General features: G+C 40.8%; 1 pseudogene; it reads right to left on the reverse strand.

The window, feature by feature from the left end:
• Positions 1-6,952: 6,952 nt before the first annotated feature.
• LOC118852464 lies at positions 6,953-7,053 on the reverse strand (annotated as a pseudogene).
• Between the last annotated feature and the right edge of the window lie 236 nt (positions 7,054-7,289).

The following is a 7,289-nucleotide window of genomic DNA, read 5'->3' on the forward strand; positions in this document are numbered from 1 at the left end:
TTTATTTTTTTCACTTTATCTTTCTTTCAAATAAAAAGAAATTTGATGCCAAGCTAGATTTAAGTTTTAAGTGTTTGCCTGGTGTTGAGCCAAATATTGCAAATCTTTGTTCAAGCAAAAAAGTCCAATATTGAAACTGAGTTTATATATGATTATTGGGAGACGGCTAGGTGGAACAGTCCAGAAAGTACTAAGCCTGGAGTCAGGAAGACTTGAATTCAAAACCAGCTTTAGGTACTTCCTACCTATGTGACCCTGGCGAGTCACTAAACCACTCTCAGCCTTTGTTTCCTCAATTGTAAAATGGGGATAATAATAGCACCTACCTCACAGAGAACTTGTAAGGACTGAGTAAAGATACTATTTGTAGGGCACTGGCAGCTAGGTGACGCAGTGAGTACAGCACTGGCTCTGGAGTCAAGAGGACCTGATCAAATCCAGCCTCAGACACGTGACACACTTTCTAGCTGTGTGACCTTGGGCAAGTCACTCACCCATTGTTCTGCCTTCCCCCCTCCAAAACAAAAACAAAAACTATTTGTAGGACACTTAGCATATGCTTGGCATGTAGTAGGTGCTTAATTAATGCTTATTGCCTTTCCCATTCTGGTATTATAGTATGTTGAACATCTTCCAAGTTGTAATCTATTTCATTAAACAAGATATTTATCTTCAACTAAATTTGTAACATAAAGAAATATTATAGGAAGTCTTGTAGAGAATAGCATATGAGGTCTTGCTAGATTACTTCTTTTAATTCTTACTGAATTTACTATATAAATATTTGTAATTACTTTATGATTAGAATTGTACAATTTTGTATTTAGTTTTCATAACTATAAGTACAATAAAATTTTATCTAATTATGCACATAATGTACCTTTTAATTTGATGCTTTTGGGGCCAAAAATTATTGTTGTAGTTATTGTAAGCATTTAATGAATAAATCTAAAAGATATTGTGAGTAGCATATTAAATTACCCTTTTTGTTGAAAGGGATTCATGGAATAAGAATGTTGGGAACCACTGCCCTGGTAGGTTAGTTCCTTGGAGGCAGGGAGGGTTTCAATTTTGTTTTTGTATCTCTACTGCTGAGCGTAGAGCCTGCCACACATTAGACTTTCAGTAAATGTTTGCCGGATTGGATTGGATTTATGACATTGTAGTTCAGATTTTAGGTTAGCCTCAGAAAAGTGTTAGGACCAAGTAGGTGAGGGACCTGGGCTGGGTATCTGTTCATCTCATTCCTTGGCTCAACCTGAGGTCAGTCTGGAGCATGATGTACGCGTGTACCCATTATATCCCTCTAGAAGAACACAAGCTCCACGAGTCCAAATTTGTCCTTCAGTTTTGCCAATGTATCCTCAGGTCCTGGGACAGAGGCTGGTACAAAGCGGACGCTCAGTAGTAGCTAGTTGGAGTGATTTTTCAGTCATGTCTCAAATGTGTGACCCCATTCAGAGTTTTCTTGGCAAAGATACCAGAGTGGTTTGCCATTTTCTTCTCCAGCTCATTTTATAGATGAGGAACTGAGACAAAGAGGGTTAAGTGATTTGTCCAGGGTCATACAGCTAATACAGATTTGAACTCACGAGGATGTCTTCCTGATTCCCAGCCCAGTGCTCTATCCACCTAGATCTGGGCTGTCCAACCTTAGGTTTTTATTGAAACAATAGACAATGTATTTAGATTTGTTATTTTAGTGAGAGCTCTGGGGTAGCTCACTTTACTAAAGCATTTATGTAAATTTCTATGCTTGTAGGCCAGCTGCATTTAGCATTTAGTTGCTAGTAAGGTCTGTGAAGTGAGGTTAAATGACAGCCAGAGTCACACAGCTAGTGAGTGTCTGAAGCAGGATTTGAACTCAGGTCTTCTCGACTCTGAGTTAAGTACTCTATCCACTGTGCCAGCTTGTTAAATTGAATCAACTTATGTGTTCTTGTCTTCACTATTTGCTTGCCTCTCTGCTCTTGCCATTTGTCTGTCCTTGTAAGTATCATATCCCTGTATGTCCTTTAGTCCCTTACTCATAACTTCCTTTCCTTTTTCCTCCCTCTCCTGTCCCTCTCTTTCCCCCTTTGCCTTCCCTTTCCCCTTCTCCTATGTCTTTCCCAATTCCCTCCCCTACAATCAGATGTTCCCAGGGAAAAACCTTAGGCGGGGCCATGAGCCAAAGAAACTACCATTGATAAGATCCCAAGATTGCACCCATACCACGCGAGTCCAGAGCTTCACATCTGAGCCACTGACTACATTGCTGGGTAGACATTAGAGTTCCTTCCCCACGAACTCACCTGTTTCATGCTGAATCTTTAGAAATAAAAGATGACATTTCTATGGTGCCTTCTCTGCCTTATTTCATGGGATCGTCATAGTTCCGTAAGGCAGGTACCAGAGCTATTACAGACCCAGTTTTACAAATGGGGAACCCCAGGCTCCGACAAACTGACTACATATCGGATAAGTGAGAAGAGGATTAGAACCCAGATCTCTTTTAGCTGCATGCCACAGTGCCTCCCTAATCTACTTTTATTTCCTTTGCTGGTCACGGTGCCTTTATAATTTTTAGTTTGATTCTCCTCCTTTCAGATCTTTAGCAAGAATTTGGTAGCCCATATAAAAACACAGGCCAAGCAGACCTTCAAAGAATTGAGGCAATCATCTGGGTTATTTAGATTAAAAACCACATTTTTTTCCCTTTCCTATTACCAGGGCAATTAAAATGAAATCATTTCAGAATACAGGTGGGGGTGGGCTGGGATAAGCTAAATCACTCAAGTCAGTGGAGCTCTGTGCATCTCTCAGTAACTGTAACAATCACATTGAACATAGACTACTAGAGAGTTCTTTCTTTCAGAGCTAGCTAGTATTTATTGAGATCCAACCATTTCCCAAGTCCTATTTTAGAGGAGGACAAAAATAAATCAAGTCCTCACCAGGGATGGTTTTATACAGAATCCACAGAGACGATTTCCTCTCCGTGTTTTTAAAACAACCACCCCTGACTTCGAAGCTTTAGGCCAACCTAAAGAAACCAAGTCACTTTAGTTCTGCCTTGCTTTCCTGATGGTCATAGAATGAATTGACTGTCAACCGAGAAGCCCTACTGTCTAGGTGTATACACTTCAGTTCAACCAACCAAACATTTATTAAGCACCTACCAGATACTTTGGTAGATGCTGGGTATACAAAGACAAGTACGAAATAGTCCCTGCTCTCAAGGAGATTCTATTCCCCTGCGGGGATTCAATCTCATTCAGATCCAACACCATAACATTTTACCAAATACTTCCCTCACAATCCTGTGAACTGGGTAGTAAAGGTAACCTTCTGTCCCTCTTCCCTTTCTTTTCTCCTCCTCCTTTCTTTCCCCTTTCCCCTTCCTGCCTTCTTTCCTCCTTCCCGCCTTCCTTCATCCTTCCTTCCTTTCCTGTTCTTTGTAAAATAAATTTTATCATAAAATATTGTAAAATAGAAATTTTACTGATTTTATATGACTATCAGCCACACAAATCTTATGGTTTTTTTCTGGATTCATCATAGTCATTATTTCTTACCACATAATGAAATTATATCATACTTACGATTTATTGTTTGCCCAGCCACAGGTGATATTATTTCCAATTTACAGATGAGGAAACTGAGCCACAGAATTTATCTGACTTGTTGAAGGTGACACAGTAGTAGCCTCCCAATAGATTATCTTCTCATTAATCACTGCCCTTAAATGCTACCTGCCCAATCACACACTTCAATACAGCCTATATGTTTACTGCCATACTTTAAGAAAAATGATTTCCCTACTTTGAAACCTTAAAAAAATTCCCTGGAGCACTGGCTGTGGAATAAGTTTTGGGTTCCAGTTCCAGCTGTGTCATTTACAAGTTGTGTGGCCCTGTTGTTTGTTGTGTAGCAATTTGCTTCTCCCCCTCGGGCACAATGTCTATTTCTGTGGAACCAAGGCCACTGGGATAGATTAAGTCTGCAATCCTGGGACCCCGGCACTGAAAGTCCCCATAGGCTGGCCCTGCCCAACATTTCCAGACTTATCTCCTGTTGCGGAAGCTTTTGGTTCAACCAAAGTGGGGAGTTGTGACAATCGCATGAAATAAGGCAGAGAAAGCACCATAGAAACATCACCTCTTATTCCTAAAGGACACATCTGGTGTCCTTCGAATGAACAAGGAGCACTTTTGTTCTCTGTGATCTTGCTCCCACTTGGAAGCCCCAACTCCCTCATTCATCTCCATCTAAATTCTCCCTATCCATCTTGCCTTCAGAGTGAAAGCCAAGTTCTACCTGTTGCTTTGGTGTAGCAAATAGAGCATTGGGCCTGGATTCAACAAGGTCAGGGTTCAAAGAAGAGCTCAGACACTTACTAGCTGTGTGATCTTGGGTATGTCACTTAACTGTTATCTGCCTCAGTTTCTTCAATTGTAAAATGGAGATACTATTAGCACCTATCTCACGGCATTGTTGAGACGATCCAATCAGATATTTGTAAAGGCCTGAGCTTAATGAATGCTTGTTTCCTTCCTTCTTCCCCCTTTCCTCTCCCTCTCCTATTCTCCCTCATTTTCTTTCTCCCTCCCTTCTTATCCTTCCTTCCTCTTTTTTTCTTCCTTCCTCCCCCTTCTTCCTTTTCTTATTAATATACTTTACAGTGTTCTCCCCTGGAACTCCCAGAGTATAGACTGACTAGAAGCACTCGCTCACTTGGCACCCAATCTGCAGATTACTTTTGCATGTATGAGCCTTGCCTCCTCGATTAGATTGTAAAATCCTTTGGAGATCATGCTGAAGTTCCCAGAAGGCGGGCATCCTAAATACTTAGCTGTCCCACTGTAGAATGGGCTGTGGGGGTGGGGTGGGGGAAGGGAAGACCTCACTGGAGGTCTTTGAGTAAAGGCTGGGGGACCACTTGTTGGGTGCTTTCCAGGGGAGTCTAGCTCAGGGATGGATTGGGCCAGGTGACCTCAGAGGTCCTTTCTAATTCAGAGATTCCATAATCCTGTGATTTAACACTCCTCAGGAAACCACTGGGCAATACCTCTAATAGGTGCTGGGAAACTATTTGTTTGAATGAATGAATGGCCCAGATAATTACCTCCACCGACATTTCTCTGAAAAGAGCTGGCCTCCAGGAAAAGGGAAGTCATCAGATTAAGTGTCCTAATCTTTCACTAAATCCCATTTCATCCTGCCTGCCCAGACTCTGTGATTATAGACTTGATGTGTCTTTATGACCTTAAGAAAAAAAAAATGAGCAGGTAATCTCCAGCAGGCAGCAGGTCTCCACAGGAAAGAACTCTGACCTTTGTCTCCACCCTTTGCATAACTCAGGCCTTCAGAAGCCAAGAAAAGGAAACGGGATTCTTTTGGGAAGGTGGGGGAGGGTTTGTGGTTTGAGGATGGGGCTAGGATGTGAAGATCACTGGAGCTGTTTGAACCTGGGTTCAAATTCTACCACTGCTACCTGCTACCTTTGTAATTTTGGCTTCTGAGCCTCAGTTCCCAACTCTGTAAAATAAGGTGGTTGCACTAGGGGATCTCTCCAAGGTTCTGTCCAGCTCAAAATCCCATGATTTTAAGTGGAGGAAGGAAAAACATCTACATGGGAAGGAAAGGGAGGAGGAAGAGTTATAGAGGTCATGCCAGAGCTATTTCCTAACACCGCCCCCCCCCCAATCTCAAAGGCATATTATCATCTTGATGTTGAAAATCAATGCAACTCACTGAACTTGCTTAGTAACTATTTAAATTCAAATCGACTTGATATAAAAATATCATGAATTTTCAGTCACTTCCTCTAATCTCCATCTGGATTTTGTCCATTCACTCTCGTTTACTTTATGTCTTCTTATGTAGTTTATTCTTTTCATCCTTATTTTATTTCTTTGCTTTGCATTCTTTCACACTTCTCCTATATTTGCCGTCTCTCCCATTAGAATGGAAGCTTCTTGTGGAAGGAAACAAGACTTTACTTGGCGCTTACTTTGTGCCTGGCAATGTGCTGAGTGCTTCATAGAGATCGTCTGAGTTTGTGCTCATGGCCCCAGGGATGGGTACTGTCATTATCCTCATTTTACATCTGAGGAGACTGAGGCAGACGGCAGTTAAGAGACTCACCCAGGGTCGCACAGCTTGTAAATGTTTAAGGCTGTATTTGAACTCAAGTCTTCCTGACTCTGGGTTCACTAAGAGCCCCAGACACTGCACCATCTAGCTGCCTCAAAGAGCCAGAGACATTCTTCCTTTTTGTATTTTAACCCCAATGCAATTGAATCGAATTCCATTATAATCATATACCAAATCGATCAATTTGCAGTTGGATACTTAAGTGACCCCCAAGATTTTTAGTTTTTTAAATTACAAATAATACTATTATGGAAATCCAGGAACTGAGAGCTATTTTTCTATTTTCCATAACACTTTCAGGGTTTATTATTGAACCAAAGGGAACAACTATTTCTCTAATTTTAATTGTGAACTACCGGCTTGCTCTCTAAAATATCATGTGACCTTGCAAGGGCTTGGGCCTACTCCAACATCCAAGATTTGGGATTTTTTGCCTTCAGTTATCTTTGCCAATTTGACGGGTGTGACTTGCTACCTCAAAGTTGTTTTAACTTTCATCACTTTAATTTTTAGTAGTGGTGAGTTTATTTTCAATCAGTTATTAACAATTTGTTCTTCCTTTGTTGAAAATGGTCTATTCATATCCTTTGGCTATCCGTTGTGGACTGGGTATGGCCTTTGCAAGTTTTATCAGTTCCTTTTACATTTTAAATCTGTCATGTTTTTCCAATCTGTAATTTTCTTAGTCATAATTTTTGTTGTACATATTTTTTTAAACTTTAAAGTAATCAAATATATCTCTCTTGTCCCTAATAATTTCTCATATTTGTTACATAGGAAAAAAAAAGTCAGGTTCTTTCCACAATAGAGATGAAAAAATGTGGAAAACTTCTTGAATTTGTGTGTTACCCTTGCCCACGGCTGTGCTAATCTCTGTAACATTCCAATTTTAGTACAAGTGTTGCCTGAGCAAGCATGTTCCATGGTAATTTCCCCACATCTGGAAAAGTAAACTGAAATGAGGACCCTCCAGAAAGGAATAAAACCATTGTTTGCCTTCCACCATGTGGATACAAGGCCAATACTCTACCCGTAATGTCTTTCAGGCTTGTTTTTCATCACCCTTCCTGAGGTGGTGGTTTTTCTAACCTGGGGCACCTTTCATCTACAAAGATACATCGGCTCTGGACAGCCAAGGTCTTGAAACATCC

Source organism: Trichosurus vulpecula, chromosome 5 (genome assembly GCF_011100635.1).
Source record: "Trichosurus vulpecula isolate mTriVul1 chromosome 5, mTriVul1.pri, whole genome shotgun sequence".
NCBI classification, from domain to species: domain Eukaryota; kingdom Metazoa; phylum Chordata; class Mammalia; order Diprotodontia; family Phalangeridae; genus Trichosurus; species Trichosurus vulpecula.